The 18,409-nt window shown below is 42.5% G+C and overlaps 1 protein-coding gene across 2 annotated transcripts in view; it reads right to left on the reverse strand.

Annotated features, from left to right (window-relative positions):
* The window catches only part of AKAP6 (A-kinase anchoring protein 6), a 379,467-nt gene that overhangs the window by 13,165 nt on the left and 347,893 nt on the right, over window positions 1-18,409 (reverse strand). The gene's annotated exons all lie outside the window — the stretch shown is intronic.

The following is an 18,409-nucleotide window of genomic DNA, read 5'->3' on the forward strand; positions in this document are numbered from 1 at the left end:
TCTACTTAAATGTAAGAGAGTCTAGATTCAAAGGAAACAGCTAATAAAGGATTTTAAACTTTTTATAACAGAAACTTTTATGCTGCTAATGGTATAACAACTAATCTAATACACACTGACAGTCATAAAACTTGCTTAGGTATGGAGTACATTCACTGTGATGAATTTTTATTAGAATTTCTGTTTATTCTTTGCTTGCTGATAAAGGCAGTACTAATGACTGGTTAGTATGACTAATGAATGCTAAATCCTCAGCGGTGTGAACAATCAATCAGTCTAATCAAATACAACATTCATTTCAAATATTGTCTGTGCTGACACTGTACTCTGGGAAAGTGCTAATAAATAACTGAGCTAGACTTTTTTTAAAGACTTCTGTCACTTTCCAGTAATATTTGTAAGTATGTATATACAACACTTAAAGCTAATCTCAAGAATACTTTCCTCTAGAAATAAACAGACCTGTGTGAAAGAAAACATGATGTCAGCACATTCAGAAAGCAACACAAAGCCAGAGCACACCAGTTCAGTCCCAACCTGAAACTTTCAAAACAAAACCTAACATGATGCACAGGTCTTGGGCTGGCTCTCTGGACACAAGTGAATTGCACCTTGTGGCATCTTTCTCTTCATTTTCCTCTCCATGTCCATGTAATCTTGCAAGGGTACATTACAATTTAGGGAAGTCTTTTGACTCATTTGTGAGGTAGGCTTAGTATCAATCATTGATGGGGATATTTGAAAGAGAAATCAATTACTCAAGACCTTAAATATAGCACTGCTTTTCATGACGCCTTAGCTCAAGATTTGTCAGGATGTTGTCTGAATCTGTATGTGTCAAAGGTAGAACACAACTGAAGAAACTGCTAAGAAAGCTGAATGCTTTCTTCAGTGGCATTCATCTGAAGGCATTTTACTGACAGGTTTGTTTGTTTGTTTCAAACCAGCCTTACAGCTGAGCATTTTTACATTTAGACGATGGCCCACATCCTTGACTGATCCAGCCCCTTTGCTCTGTTCCTGAGATGCAAAGTGCCTGCAAGAGGCCACCACGCTAGCATAGGGTATGTCTACCCTACCACCCTAGTTCGAACTACCTACTCCGTGCCACGTGTAGCCGCGCGCACGGAGTCCGAACTAGCGGGGATTTAAAAATGGCGGCACCCGGCAAGATGCAAATGAAGTCCGGGGTATTTAAATCCCAGGCTTCATTTGCAACTTCGATTGACTACATTAACCACCCTAGTTCGAACTAGGGTGGTAGTGTAGACATACCCATAGCTATCTAGCCCTATGTTAGCTACTCCCTTGGTCTCTTTGGCACAGAGTGTTATTATGCTTTGCAATCCTTAGGGCTACGTCTACACTGGCCCCTCTTCCGGAAGGGGCATGTAAATTTCACGAGTCGTCGTAGGGAAATCCGCGGGGGATTTAAATATCCCCCGCGGCATTTAAATAAAAATGTCCGCCGCTTTTTTCCGGCTTTTAAAAAAGCCGGAAAAGAGCGTCTAGACTGGCCCCGATCCTCCGGAAAAAGTGCCCTTTTCTGGAGGGTCTTATTCCTACCGGCTGAATCAGGACCTGGGGCAGAGCAGCTGGGGTGCTGCCGGGTTGGTCCAGTAGTGCCCAGAGCGGGCGCTGCAGGACCAATCCGCAGCGCCCCAGCTGCTCTGCTCCAGGGTCCAAAACAAAAGCCTGGTCTGCTGGGGGGGGGGGCACACTAGCCGCGCCCCCCCCCCAGCAGACCAGGGACACGGGAGCAGAGCCGCAGCGGCAGCGGGGTGCCGCGCCTCTGAGGCTTTGCTCTGGCAAAGCCTCAGAGGCGCGGGACCCCCCGCGGCTGCGGCTTCAGTCCCGGTGCCTGTGGTCTGCTGGGGACCATCCCCAGCAGACCACAGGCACCGCGACTGAAGCGGCAGCAGCGGCAGGTTCCTGCACTTCTGAGGCTTTGCTCTGGCAAAGCCTCAGAAGCGCGGGAACCTGCCCGGTGCCCCTGGTCTGCTGGAGACAGTCTCCAGCAGACTAGGGGCACCGGAGCATCTTACGAACGGGGCTTTCTCGCCCCGGAGCTCGCAGGTAGCAATCCGCTACCTCGACCTCCGGGGCGAGAAAGCCCTGTTCGTAAGTGCGGATCCAACATAAGTCGGAGCCGCGTAAGTCGGGGACTGCCTGTATATGTAGATGAAAGCTTTATCATATATCCCCTTGCAAAGCAGAATGCCTTTCTGCGATTTACCAGCAAGAAGTGGGGGATGTAAAAGGTACCAGCTCTGATGGTTATTACTTTTGGTCACTACTAATCTGGGCCAGTTTCCAACCATTAACCTGTAGGTAAAAATAACATATATCTATTTACCAATCCTCTGAGCATCCAGTGCCACAGGTAGATCACAAGGATTAAATAAAAACTAGTGTAAAACATATTTACTAAAGTATCAGAGGGGTAGCCGTGTTAGTCTGAATCTGCAAAAGTGACAAGGAGTCCTGTGGCACCTTATAGATTAACAGATTTGTTAGAGCATAAGCTTTTGTGGGCAAAGACCCACTTCAACAGATGCATCTGACAAAGTGGGTCTTTTCCCATGAAAGCTTATGCTCCAATAAACATGTTTACTAAAGACAGTCTACTGATTTTACCTATTTTTCTCTCTGGATTTTCTTATTACTCCAAACAACGCTGCACTTAGCATTCAGGATGCATTACTACAAAGAATCTCAGAAATCACATGATTTCTACTGCTTTAAGCTGCTGCCAACAGCAAGAAAGAAATCTGTGAAGGCAGGAAATCAGCAGCAGATTCCACAGATTTTATGTCCTGCAGAATCTGATTTTATTCCTCAGAACATATATTTGGCTATTCCTCAAAACATATATTGCAGGTTAGGAAGATAACCTTCCCACTATAAATTAGCTCTCTGCTGCCTTGTTTGTTCTGCAAGTCACACAGACTGAAACTATAAAACACACACAAAAGTGGGACCTCAGCCCATCCATCTTAACTGAGTGCTGTGCTACATCAAAGCCTACTTTTAATCATTTAAATGTATACACTTTTCGGAGTAAGTTTTTTCAAAAGCAGAAACACCCATCTCAAGTCACTGAAACATTATAATAAATCACTTCACATTGTGGGGCACAGAGGATATTTTCCCCCTCCTTTTTATAAAATCAGCAAGACTAGCTACTCAAACATCGGAAGGAGTTTGGATACCATGATATCAGTCTGGGAGAAGAGCAGCAGGGAAGGTGTATGGTTTATTGGAGTGTTTGAACAGTGTGGTACACCGCCTCACACTGTGTTTGCACTGATGATGCCAGTGGGGGAGGGGAGGGGCAACCAGGAATTTCAGAAGGTGTTGTGTAATGTTGAATGTGTTCTTGACATAGGCAGGATGCCAGCCCATCAGTTTTTTTAAAATTTTAATACATTAGATCTTATTGTGGATTTTTCAGTAGAATATCTGAAATTGCAGACAAGTTGGAACCTTCACTTCTAATCATAGAATCATAGGGTTGGAAGAGACTTCAGAAGGTCATTGAGACCAGAATCAATCCCAACTAAACCACCCCAGCCAGGACTTTGTAAAGCTAGGATTGAAAAGCCCCTAGGGATGGAGATTCCACCACTTCCCTAAGTAACACATTCCAGTGCTTCACCATCCTCCTAGTGAAATATGTTTTCCTATTATCCAACCTAGATCTCCCCTACTGTAACTTGACACCATTGCTCCTTGTTCTGTCATTTGTCACCACTCAACAGCTTTTCCACATCCTCTTGGGAACCCTCCTTAAGGCAGTTGAAGGCTGCTATCAAATTCTCCTCACTCTTCTCTTCTGTACACTAAATAAGCCCAAATCCCACAGCCTCTTCTCATAACTCATGTGCCCTAGTCCTTTGCTGGACTCTCTCCAATGCATCAACACCCTTTCTGTAACAGGGGCCCCAGAATTGGCTACAATACTCCAGATGTGGCCTCACTAGTGCCAAATAAAGGGGAATAATCACTTCCCTAGAACTGCTAAAAATGGTCCTCCCAATGCAGCCTATTGGATACAAGGGCACACTTGTATGCATCTGACTTGTTGCAGCCGACGAAGTCGGTCTTTGCCCACAAAAGCTTATGTTATGTTAATCTTTTAGTCTATAAGGTGCCACAGGACTTTTTGTTGTTTATGCAGATTCAGACTAACACGGCTACTCCTCTGATACTTAAGGGGTATCAGACATTGTTGACTCATATCCAGCTTCTCATCCACTGTAATCCCCAGGTCCTTTCTGCAGAACTGCTGCTTAGCCAGTCAGTCCCCAGTCTGTAACAGTACTTGGGATTTTTCTGTCCCAAGTGCAGATCCCTGCATTTGTCCTTTTTCAACCTCATCAGATTTCTTTTGGCTCAATCCTCCAATGTGTCTAGAAGATGGAAGACTGAGCCCTTCTCCTTCCCGCTATCGTTGGCACCTAATGTTTGTGTTACATTCTAAATGTCTGAATTAACAGTCCTTGGAAGGAGGGTTTAGATAGGGAGTAAAAAATGGCAGCATTTTCTTTTCACTGCTTTCCTTTCTGCTTTCTATAATATTGTGGGTTTCTTATTCTTCCCTATGGCAGAGATTCAAAGTTGGCTTTTAATGAGATGACGTTTGGAACAACTCTAGACAGTTTTTCAGGACTTTTTTAACACAATAATTTCTTTTGGACCTGCACACCTGACAGTGACCTATGAGTAATCTTTCGCCTCTAATTTCTTCTTTATTTTTTTCCCATTTTTCTCCCATACTGAGAATTAAACAACTTGAAATTACTTGACATCTTAGAGCAAAAGAGTGGGTATTCCCTTACCTGCTCCAGGAATAGAAGAGGTCTGCCTGATTGATATAGGCCATTTAGGCATGAAAGGCCAGATCCTTAGCTCATATAAACTGGTAAAACTGCAGTGACTTAAATTATACTAAGTTATTTACAAAACCTCAATCAATGCTTTCCTCCACAGAAACTGTACCTGTTGATTCCAGAGGCATTTGACTCGTTCTGGCCATGGTATTGTTCCTTGAGTTAGATTACCCAAGAAATGAACAATCAGTTATAGACAAATGTCCTGATCCTGAAAACCAGACACCAGAAGATACGGAAAACATTTTCTGATTCTAGCACAAGGAAAAAGGGGGATTACCACTGAAGGGTAACCTTGAATGTTCTTGAGTGTGTCCGGCTTCTTCACAACAATGAGTTCTGAGGAGTCATAGGGTGAAATCCTGGCCCCGCTGAAATCAATGACAAAAATCTCATTTGCTTCTGTGGCACCAGTTTTTTACCCCAGGTGCCAAACTGTCCGGCAGAGGAATCTATGAAACCTACATATGCTCCTTTGGATATTAGCTGGCTTAACTGATTGCTGTGATTATTTAAACTGCCTGATATTTAAATGCTTTATCACCTCAATTTGCTTTATATATCTCACCCTTTTAATAATCCTTAAAAAAACAGTCCAGCAGAGCTAGAGCTGATGTGTATTTGTGGAAATCCTATGACACCAGAGGATCTGGCCCAGTATTTTAGTTCTCATTTCAGTGCCCAGGCCAAATAATGGGCCGACTCCTGGAATAAGGGACTTTCCAGCAATGGGAGTTTGCCTGACCAAGGACAGAGTAGAAATTGGATGGAATTTTGGTAAGCACGTAGTTTTCATTTGATGCTCCCATTGAAATCAATGGTAAAATAAGGCTAATAGTGAGCACTTTTGAAACTCCCTCCCAACTGCGTAAAGACATCAGGATTTGTCCTAATAAAAATAATAAACAAAAAATAATAAATTTAAGATCAAGAAGCACACCATTAATTATATACCAACACTGTTAAATTCAACCCCATGTGGTATGGAGTGCAATAAACAAACAGCACACAGGTAGATAAGAGGAATACTATTGACTTCACAATCCAAGACATACACCTATCCATATTATATATATCACTGCTTCTAGCATATTGTCATTGAGCAAACAGCAGATCTGGTTCCATCTAGAAGTCTCCCACATAGTAAACTGTATCTGACTTGAAAGGTTGAAAAGTTGGAATCATCCTGCTGGTACTTGTGTGTGTGGTTTTAGGGAGTCTTAGGTATATGCAGGTTGGACTCTAATCAAGCAAAACTTTAAGTACATGCAGAACCTTACTCACACGAATAGTTCTGTCATTTTCACTAGAACTACTCATATGAGCTAGGTCAAATATGTGCTCAAATATTTGTAAGATCAGGACTTTAATACCTAAATCACTGATCTACCCTAAAAATGTAATCAGGGAGAAGCATACTGTAAAACCATTTCAAGATTTATTTTCTCATCCCCTGTGATTGTTTAAGAGAAAAATTCAAAGGACAATGCATTTCTCCTGTACTATTTTCCTTACTAATACAGAGATGGATTTGTCTTTTTCTCAAGCAAATTATTATTAAAGTTAAACAATGACTCCCTGTGTTTCATTCTCATTTGCATTTACTATTTCAGTACAGATATTTTGTGTTGGTGAAATAGCCCTGTAATATAACCTCTACGTACCATTAGATTTTAAAAATAAATTAACATTAAAAAGAGCTTTTATAATAATAAAATAATAAATACAAATTCCCCTCACCCAAATACTTCACTTGCTATTTACAAATTATTCAAATGTATCTGCACTTAGAGACTGGGGGGAAAATGAAAGAAACCATCCCCCATCTCCAAGAATGTATTCACATTCAAGGAAGACAAACATGATTTTGTTTTTTGAAAAATGCCAGCATGCCAAGTACTTCTACTGAGGGAAGTAGTCATGTTTACAGTAGCCACTTCACTTCTGCTTCACTTATGCTCATTTTCTAAATGGGGTTCCTTGTATGATAGCCAACCAGAGAACTGTCCTCATTTCTCACCACCTACGCTTCATAATTAATAAGCAGTATTGCTGAAAGGACCTGCTCATTACAATACGGAGGGTTACACTGTACCAGAACTCACTAGAGAAATCAGTCATTAACACATCTATTTACTGTAATTATGGTTAAAATAGAAGTTTATCTGTAACTCTGTGTATTTTTTAAGAAAATAAAAATCCAGGGCTTAGGCTCATGTTTTCCCTTGCTCCACTTTGAAATAATTAGACTCAGTTTTACACTCTTCAGACACAAAAATTCTGTCTACTTCAACAGGCACAAGGGTGAAGCCCAATTTTTGAGGCACCAAAAGAAGAACTATTATAGGGGGAAAAAAATCAGAGATCTTCAGTTCTCTCCATTTTCTTTCCCTCTACTTATACCCCCTGGCTGTGTCTACACTGGCATGAATTTCCGGAACTGCTTAAAACGGAATACTATTCCGTTTTCAGTTTTTCTGGAAAAGGAGCATCTACATTGGCAGGCTGCTTTTCCGGAAAAGCCCTTTTTCCGGAAAAGCGTCTCTGGCCAATATAGACGCGCTTTTCCGGAAAAGAGCCCCGATCGCCATTTTCGCGATCGGGGCTTTTTTCCGGAAAAGACTACTGGGCTGTCTACACTGGCCCTTTTCCAGAACAATGTTCCGGAATAAGGACTCATGCCCGAGTGGGAGCAGAATAGTTTTTCCGGAATAGCGGCTGATTTTGTACAGTAGAGCGTCGTTGCTTTTCCGGAAATTCAAGGGCCAGTGTAGACAGCTCGCAGCTTATTCCGGAAAAGCGGCTGATTTTCCGGAATAAGTGGCCCAGTGTAGACATAGCCCCTTTATTCTATTTGCAGGATATGTTTACACAGATTCTTATAAGAGCACCCATTCCAGCACCATGGCCAACATCTTGCAGTGAGGTCTGGGTGTCCATACACAATGGAGTATAGGGGTGACTGATGTTCTGTCATTGTCCAGCTTCTCCCAGGTGTGTCAGTGCTTCAAGTTCTTCTTTACACTCAGAAATAAAAAGTGGGAGCAATACAAATGTTGGATGTTAAAATGCAGAATTAATAATTGCAAAGATGTTTAAAGAGCATCAATTTGAAAAATCACAGCCCTAGCTGAAGAAAACATACCCACTGAAGCAACCAGTAAAACCTGGGATTATTGTCATGCAAAGAAATTAGAGGCCCCCTACTAAATGTATTCCTTTATTTTTGAAGGTTTTTTTAAATCTGTGAATTTGCGAGCATTTTGGGTTCAATCAACTGTGTGCCTGCACCAGGAAGTAAAAGGGCATAGGGAGTCCCCTAACTTCCTTGGATGGACTAGCCACTTCAGTCCCCCTCTACTTCAACACAAAAGGCTGCATGGCAAAGGAAATAACCATGAGCAGCAGGTATCATAGGCACGGGAAAGCTCTGCCTTCCCAAATTGCCTGACCTATGCTCTACCTTCAAGTCCTCTACTACCTGCTGTTCCCTGCCAGAAGCCAGAGCAGGCAGGTTGGGGGCTATGCTCCAGCGCTGTGGCCCTAGCTTCCCCTGGGCCCAGAGAGCCAGACAGCACAACCTCAGGCTCACCAGGCCACGCTACCTGGCCCAACTCCTGGGGCTGCTCTGGCTACACCACCTGCCCAACACTAGGTTACTAGTGGGGGATGGGGCCTTCAAAGTGGGGCACCATGCTGGCTTGGGGTTGGCTGGTCATCGTGGCCAGGGGAGCTTGGGGCTGCATTGGCCAGTTGCATGGCTCTCTGGGATGCGGGAGGCTTGGGCCACATTGCCCAGCTTCTTGGTTCTCCGAGGTTAGGGCTGTGCTGCCTGATGTTTCAGGGCTAAGGGAGCAGGGTCTGGGGACACACTGCCTGGTACTCTGGGGGAGGCCTGGGGATGCTAACCTGGGGCAAGGGCCAGTGACCACAGTGGGAGGAGGGGAGAGCTGGGGCTGCTGGGCAGGGGGGCTAGTAGCCACAGTGGGGCTGGGTGCTTGGAAGGGGTAGGGCTGGGGTCTAGCCTCCCCTAGCCAGGGGTTCATCCGCTGCACATGGAAATAATCCTTGCCAGGAAAATGGCTGGTGTAGCTTACTTCTCTCTGGAGAAGTAGGGACTAAACTGGGTCACAGTTTAGTCCATGTTCTGCTTCTGAACTTACACTTACTCAGGCTGGGCTGCAAGCCCTTTCCATGTGTAGGCAATTGGGCCCCAGGCCTACAACTGGATCTTCTCTGTGCAGGAGACTTCATCAGTTTCACTTACTGAAGAGACCCTTTTAAAATGTTGACAGAGGAGCAGGAAAAGTTTTGTGAAGTTTTTCAGAGGAAGTGTTCAGGATACTCTATTTAAAAGCTGCTCTATCAGGAACTGGATTTTTTTTATTAGGGAGTTTCACAAGATTCACACTGACAGAGTCTCTAACAAAATAATTCAGACATTGCAACCAGTATGAATCCAAAAACAGGCTGCAGTGGAAAAAAAAAGGTGACACTCTTTTAGTTCCATCACATTGTCATCCAAATAGGTTTACAGTCACAGACCTACATGCCAAGTTGTGTAAATGGGCTTTTTTTTCCTGATGATAACATCTGGCTACATGGCACATTTTGCTGGCAGTTGTTTTTGCTGCTTTGTAGTTTTCTTTTCATCTGTCAAGAGGTTACATGACAGGGTTTTTTGTGTTCCTGAATGTCATTTTGGTCTCACCTTTGCTTTTGTGGCATATGCGCATTTTTCTCCTTGTGAGAGAGTCCAGCACAAATCCTTAATGAAAAGCTTAGAAAGAGCATTTATAGTGTAACACACACAAACAAAAACAAAACAAACAAACAAAAAAACAACAAACAGAAATTTGCAACACATATCCACATGTAGTAAAAGCCAGATCCTAAAGTCTTACTCAGATAAACTCATATGCAAATTATTGGCAGTTTGCCTGCAGCAGCATCTCAGATTAGGATCAAAATATACACACTGACCTTACTAATGGTAGAAAGAACTGTCTATGGATAAGGCACAGAACTGTAGTTCAGCAATTCTGTGGCTTTGTCTACACATAAACTTGTGCTGATATAACATACTTGTCTACATAGGCTCACTGGCAGAACTACAGTGGTAAAATTATACTATTATATATATATATATATATACCAAAAAGTCATTTTTATTCAGTAATAGATTGTCCACACAGAGAATTATACCAATATAACCAGGGCAGTATGATATTACCACTTACAGTTCTGCCAGTCGATCTTCCTGTACATACAATTCTCTATAGTGTCAGAGAGAACTATCTGTCCATCCTAACAATAAGTCAAGAAATAGGAGAATAATTCTTGAAAACTGAATATAATGAAAAGGACTTCCCTGAGATTTTGCCGGCTGCTTTGAGAAAGTGTATGTTGTAAATGTGGCAAGCCACAAACTCAGCCCTAATCTCCAGTGGTAAAAACTCCCAAAGTAAAGGGTCTGCAGTGAGCCCTCTATGTGGTAGAGCTTCAGGCATCTTGTTCCAGACTCCATTAACTGAAACATCTTTGTTGCCAGTAGGGAGAGATACTCAGAGATAGGAAGATATGGAGGTTAGCAGGAGTAAGGCTTTGAAGGCAGCAGCAAAATTTCGAATTGGATCTGGAATGGTAGCTGAAGCATGTACAGCAGCGGTGGGAAACGTGTGGCCTATGGTTTGGTCTGCATATGGCCCATTGGGATTCTGTGAGTGGCCCACAAGACATTTTGTTTACCGTTGTCCATGTGCAGGGACACCAGATCCTCCTAGGTTTTGTCCTTTGTTTGATTACTTGTTTCATTCTTTTTCTTTTTCCATTCTTTTTTCCCTACCGGTATTAAAAAAATGGCAGGTACTTAAAGCAGGGGCACATGAACTGAGATGCGTGCTGATTCCACACAACCTTGTAAGACCCGTGCACTCCCTCTGCCTCCAAAGTGCTGCTATAGTTCAGTCGATACACCCCGCAAATTCTAGTTATGCTAGCATAGTTAGCAAAACTACCCTATGGGGACTGTACTGTTTACAACAATCCTGCAGCTCACTGAGATGAAGGAGGGCTACTCATGCAGCCCATTCACTAGCCTAGATTGCCCCTCACTGACATACAGGGTGCAAAGTACCAGTGTTATATACTGTCGGCTGTCAATTTTTCTTATTTAGGGAGTGGGCTGGTATGTGTAGTACCTGCCTTGACTCCTGTGTAGCCTCCTTGGGCATCCCAAGATAAAGTGCTTTGCAGAAGTTCAGCCTGAAGGTGACAACGTAACAGACAGCTGTGACCAAGCCTGCATTTGAGAGGATGGTAGTATCTGGCAGGAAAAAATGCAAAAAGACACAACTGCTAACGTTCTATATCTATTTGGTAACCTGCGTAGATAGGAATCAGAGAATATACATCACTGTAACAAGTGACAGGCAGAGAGCTATTAATATTAATGTTGTTAATATGCCACCTTGAAGTGTAATGTGTACAGCTCAAAGGCTTCCAACATGACTTAAGAAAATCTCTCAGGTTGCACTGAAACAAATACTTGTGATGCACTTTTCTGAAATCTATAAACATTACACAACTTTTTTATGGTATCTGGTTTCATGATAAAGTTCTTCCCCCTTTTTAAGATAAAAACATTAAAAAAATATGGCTTCATTCTGCATTGTTGAGTAAACTCATTGGATGAGCTGTGACTCCATGAAGTTTAGGAACTCATTTATTATGTTGCTAGATCAGTCACTGCATTTATTCACACAGTGCAGCTATAAAACCTAGCTTTCATTAGAGCTGTGGGGAGGCCCAGTCTTTCTCCCTTACTGGAGAAGGTGAAGCTCAAGAAGATAATTAAGCATGAAACAATGAGGAGGCTTGCTGGGTAAGCAGTAGTGTGAAAACAGTTACTCCTCACAAAAGAGGGGAAATTAGCTGGCTGGATAAAAAAGGAAGTGTCAGGCTGGAAGACTGAAAGGACTGCCAGTGAAAGTAAATAGCTCTATGCATCATTAATGCAATTTTTTTTAACACTTAAATGCCTCAGCTGTCCAAATTGAGAAATTGAGAATAATTTCTCTTAAAATTCCAACTTTCATGTTTCACTTATCTTAACCACCTTTCCCGATACAAAATTCACCAACCTCTCAGTATTGTATCCTTGTTTACAAAGCCAGTGTAAACAGAGCATTCTGAAGTAATTCCGTTTGCTCATTATACCTTAACAAACGCATTATTTTCCATTCTTAATACAGATATTTTGGTGAACAGAAAGTTTTTGATTTTGCTCTTTCACAGAGTAAAGACTTATGATGTGTGCTTCCTTTCAAAACTTCCTTCTACCCGAACAGTGTTCCCTGAAGCAGCCACATTTTTGGCACAAGTTCAGTTATATGCAGTGCCAAAAGAAACAGAATAAACAAACACTGCTTAATGCAGCTGGCTAGGAAATTTACATATTACTGCACACCAACATGAAGACCTGAATATGGATTAGAGCTACAGTGATGACACAAATGTCATATAGATAAAAAGAGAAACAAAATTCAGCACATCATTACTTAGTTTTACTGCTGATTTACATTTTACTATTTTATTCATATGTATGTGCATGTATGTATATTTATACATAAATATTGATGGAAAGGGCTACACTTATATTTTATAAAAAATCCTGTATATACCTAATTTTACAGAAAAACATATTAGAAATGTTTGAGACAGGTTTTTTTTTCATATTTCTCCACTAGTAAAACCAGTCTGCATTCTTATATGGCCAAAGGTACAGACCCCTGAGACCGAGAAAAAAATAATTAATATTTTAATAACTCCAATTCCTTTTTGCATGTATGAAAATATCACAAATTTAGACCCTGTGTATTAGAAGGATATGTAACTTCTAGGATAAAAAGTCCCACAGTATTGAATGGTAAGGGCTCAGTCCATGAAAACACTTACTCATATTGTGCAAATACATGCGGGTACGTGTTTGCAGAATCAGGGCCTTAAAATCTAACAGTGCAGGACCTTTTAAGGTAGAAGTAATTACCTTGCAGGCCAATAAAGAAGAACTTCTTCCCCTCTTTTAAATATATTTTCATTATTAACTCTTCAAGGACTATATTAAAACATAAGCTGAGATTCTTCCCTGGTGATATTCATTGCAGGACTGGAGCCGTAAAAGCTACAATGCAGTGAGCAAAATATTTAAATTTAAACGGTCATTTTCACAGGATCAAAAGCATGCAAGTCTTCTACTTTATACTTTTTTAGCTTCTGTTTTCTATCATGATTTTTTTAAAATCCAAACAATACAACAGCATTGACCTTGAGCATGATCATGAGGTCAGTGAATGTTATTTACAAATACAGTCAACAGAATGTTGCTTCACAACTTCAGGTATGAATCCATGTCACACTGTCAGTCAGGGTTAGAATACTTAGAATCTGTACTCACTATTAGGTCCAAATTTTCAAAAGCTCTCATGCCCCATTTAGATATAAAATAAATGGTCCAGATGAGCTCATGTTGAATGCTGAGTTCTTTGTGCAATGTGAGCTACTATGCTATGTGCTGAGTACTTTCAAATATCTGGCCCTTAGTTCTCTAACTGGGAACAGAGCTCTTTTGAAAATCTGTCTACAGGTGGTGCATATTGTGCCTTTGAAAATCTGGAAAATAGCGTACTTTCCTGTATTTTGTCATAAATGTTATTTTTGCCACTAAAACAATGGTTAATGATTCTTTCAGCATTCTGCATAGCTTACTGGTGCATTAGAGTCCATTTTCTGAGTATTGCATATTTTGCTATAAGACTGACCTCAATATACATTCCTTGTTAGTCAGGAAGGTTTTACTCAACCTCCAATTCCAGAACACTGACTTTTGGAGGTGGGGAATGTATTTGTATTCAGTCCAGTGGAATACAAATTCAGACCTTTGCATATGCAACTCTTGAGGGAATTCTCTGCCAAAAAATAAATATTCTGTGTGCAATATTTTAGAATTCTGCAAACTTTGTCAATAAATAAATATGAAACCACCAGCAAGTCTGTGGAAGGAATAGGCTGCTGGCTGCACAGAGGTGTCAGATACCTGTAGCCACCCTCCCTCTGACACATGGACTTGGTGGTGAGGCTATACCCAATCCTAGAACAGTGCATGGGCCACGCTTGATTCAGAAACACCCCAAGGCCCTTCCCTACCATGCCAGGTGTACCAACATAGCAAGCTAGAGGGATAGAGTCATGAATGCACATCCAGCCCTGAATGCTGATCCAAGTGTGGGGCAGGGAGGCTCAGCCTGGCAGGATCCAAGGGTGGTGGGGCTTAGTGTGGAGGATCTTAGTGTGGGGATGAGACAAGTCTGTGTGGGGCATTCTGAGTGTGAGCAGTTTGGTGAGGGGATCTGGGTGCAGGGGAGATCTGGATACACAAGGGTTTTTTGGTGGGTGTTCCAGGTGCAGGGGCAATGGGACTCTGCTGGGGGCACAGGTGAAGGTAGATGGGGCTCAGTGTGTGGGGGGGTAACCTTGGCAGGGATGGGGGTTGTGTGTGGAACCTTAGAAGGGGCATCCACATGCTGGGTGAGTGGGACTTGACGGGTTTGGAGGTCCAGGTGCAGCTGGTTGAGGCTTAGTGAGGTGGGAGTTTGGGTCCTGGGGACTCATTGGAGTGATCCATGTGCAGAGAGGTGGGACTCAAGTGCGGGGGTTCAGGTTGCAAGGGTGGATGTCCAGATGCACAAGGGAAAGGCTAGGTGGGGGGTCTAGATGCAGGGGGTATGGCACAGCAGTGGGGTCTGGATGCAGGAAGTTGCTAGATGCAAAAAATGAGGCTTGGTGGGATGCAAATTGGAAAGCAAGGGCTCTGGGCGGGGAGGCAGATGCACAGGGGTTGGATGGATGGGGGAGCAGCTCCTCATATAGTAACCTCTCCTTTTGAAGCTGAGGAGAGATGGTGGCAGCAAATGTGGGGAGGATATGGAGTCTTCCTGCAACTAGGGGAAGTCTTCCTCTACCCCAGCCCAGCTGGTAATAGTAGCTGAGCCCAGTACTGAGTAGGAGCCAGCAGCTAGGGTGTCACCAGCTCTGCCCTCTCCCAGTGATTTACCTCTTTTCTGATTGCTCTGGGTGCCTGGAATGATTCACCTGCACTGCAGGGGAGGAGGGCATGTCCTCTCTTGTGGCTTCCCCATCAGCTAGTATTTTTCTGCAGGGGAGCAAAGAAATCTGTGGGGGACACGAATTCTGTGTATGCTGCTATCCCTGAATGAGGTTTAAGGAAGGAGAATTGGATTCCTGCTGTATCAGTCACAGGCGCCCCAAACAACCCCTATTCTGCTCCTTTAACCACTACCTCCTTTTTAAGTCCTTTACCAAGGCATTAAAAGGGTCACTATATCCCCTTCCCTATGGATTACCTGCACTGAACATCTGTCCCATACTTATATAATGAGTTGCAGCACCACAGCCTCACTCCCTTCCCTATTCACCATAACAAAGCCCTCCCTCAGCATGTGATGGGGAAGGTGAAAAAACCACCAGGCTATATTGGCCAATCTGGTGGCGAGGGAAAAATGTCTTGCTAACTCCCAGAAAGGAGCAGTTAGTTTAACACCCACAGCATTAAACCAGCTCCCCTTGTGGACTGCCACCTTGTACTGCTGCCTCTGCATCTGATAGAGAGGCAGCAGCGCAGAGTGCCAGGGGACTCCCCAGAGTGGGGCTGGTAAGTTTTGATGTGGTTACATGATTATTCAATTAACCAATATCTAACATCACTATTTTTAACTCTATTCCAACTTGCAATTTGCATTAAAATAACTATAACAACAACCCATGAAAGGCCTAATACTGCAAAACTTTATCTATTGTTTGGCACTTGTTACCTTGACTACTCTGAAAGTAGCAAGTACTTGGAGTAGTACGTAGTACGTTTAGCAGTGAATTCAAGAGCCCACACCCAAGTTTTAATTAAAAAAATACTAGAAAATATATGTATGTTTGATTTATTTTGCATATAGAATGTTTTCTTTAAAAACATGGCCAGCTTGGTGTAAACATTACCAGTCTTACAAAGAAAGCCAGTTTCCAAAGTTAAAAAGTGGGTAACTTTCAAGAACTGCACAGAAAAGTGTTAATTGAAATAAGCCACTTTCAAATAATGTTCTACAAATGTGGCCAGATACTGTGGTGTGAGTGGAAGACTAGATGTGTCAGGGGCTTGGTAAGGGGACATAGGTCATGGAAACTTTCACCTCTTAGTCAATATTCTGAACTACCTAGCTGAAGGGGTAGTCACTGAAATTTGTTACCATTCAATACTTCTTGGTTTCAATCCACTGGACTCCATATCACACTCAACACAGCCATGGGTAGTAATACAGGATGGCTTTCTTGGTAGTTTTGATGGAAAGAAAAGGTCTGAAAGGACATGACCTATTATTCTAAACCTAATAGGCAAATCCTTCTAAATCAGCTGTGGGCAACTGCAGGCCCATGGGCTGCATGCAGACCATCGGGGCTCTATGTGCGGTCCATTATATTTTTTGTTTATTGTTGCCCATGAGTAGGTTTGCCGGATTCTGCTGGTTTTCCTCTATGTAATTTTTTTCCTACTGGAAAAGTGACATGCACATAAAGCAAGAGCGCATCAAGCGAGGTGTGTGCTGATTGCACACCACATTGTGAGTGCCACGAGCTCCCTCTGCATTCAAAGTGCTGCTATGGTTCTGTTGGCATACGCCACAAATTCTAGATATGCTAGCGCAGTTAGCAAAACTACCCTATCCTGGGAAACCGTCTTGGTATGACACTCTTGCAGCCCACTGAGATAATGGAGGGCCACTTATGTGGCCCACTCACTAGTCTAGGTTGCCCATTGCTGTTCTATAATCAATGGAGAGCTGCATGGTGAGAGGCAGTGTAGACAAGCCTATGCCACCATTGCTTATGCTGCATCACTTCAGTGTCTAGAGAGAGAACATGGGAGTCATCTCTGCTCCTCTCTTTCATGAACACTACAAAGCAATAACAGACAAAATAATAATCCAATTCCCTTACCAATCCAGGCGCAATTCTGAATGGTATCATTGACTAAGCAGGTACCTCTTACCTACTTTAAGTCCCAGTTGACACAAACTATACATGGGCAAATTTCACTCCCTTCTTAGGGCTTGGCTTTTTAAATCAAACAAATGAGCAACAAAATCTAGTCCATGGCTTCTCCACAGATTTGCCTGGTCAGCCTACCCCTAAGTCTTCTTTGCTAGAGGCCCAATGGTAAACTAGTTTGGGAGCAGTCTCCTTTTATTTTTATTTCCTTCTGGCCTGAGTTTACCGGCAGATTTTGCAAAGCAGTGCTGGCTTTATCATCTGTCCCCAGAACACACCTTTATTACCTTCTTGCCTAGTCCAGCCTGGGATTTGTTCTTGTTCCTCTCATCCCCAGCTTCAAAGTTAATTTAGTTTAAACTGAAAAGTGCCAAATAACATGTTTAAAATCAGAGCTACGACAAATGATCTGACCCCCTGGCAATAAGCTAAGATGATCTCCTTTTAGAGCTCCCTCAGCTGACTGGAATTTTCCTGCTAAATTTAATTCAAATTATAAGCTTGAATGTGTCCATTAGCCTTGTGATGGTTTGAAATGAGGATATGCCACACTTACATGTGTTAAAAACTTCCATCTGGGAAGCCTAAATGGCTAAAAAGCTTGGTAATGAGATATGGGGTTTCTCATCTCTGGATTGTTGTTCAAACTTGGGGTCAAATTGGTAATGACTGAAAGTCTTTTACCATCTGGCTGGTTGCAGACCTATATGAAATGATTTGATAAGTTTGGTCTATTGGTGTCTACCTCACAAGTCTACCACTATATTTGGCACTAACTGACACCCTTGGCAGAAAGATCAATGGATTTTAAGGACAAGTAGCCTCAGCTCTCCTCTGGATCATGTAGGAAGATCCTCAAAATGGTTAGGCACCCTTTTTGTAGAGGGAGATAGTTTTTGGAGAGTATTTAAGTGCCACTGGTAGTGTTGTAAATACATATAATACTTCATCTACCAGGAAGGTCAAGGTTGGTGACTATATTTACACTCAGTTTAGATGACGTCTCCTCCATTATGATTCTTCCCTTTTCCTCTAGAGGGAAGGAAGTGGTGTTTCTCAGGGGAGTCTCTTCCAGAAGCCCTATGGAGATGCAGTAGGCGAGCATCTGTCACTGACTAAAATAACAGAAAGTTCATTTTTAAAAAGCTGCCACCCAATGTCACAGGGATTTTGAATTTTGATACCAGTGGTTTTGACATGTGATGATATGAAAACAAACAAACAAACATGACTGTGACATAAGATTGTGGTGGCTTTTTGTGCAACAAACTGGGTGCTGTATTAATGTACGCTCTTCTAGGAGAAGTCATTTGAAATTTAGTAAATATAAGAAATTAAATAACAACTTTATTAAGGCTTGACCATGTCAAGCAGCTGAGCTCATTGTACAGGATGTCGAATGC

This window comes from Pelodiscus sinensis, chromosome 5 (genome assembly GCF_052426305.1).
Source record: "Pelodiscus sinensis isolate ZL-2025 chromosome 5, ASM5242630v1, whole genome shotgun sequence".
Lineage (NCBI taxonomy): Eukaryota > Metazoa > Chordata > Testudines > Trionychidae > Pelodiscus > Pelodiscus sinensis.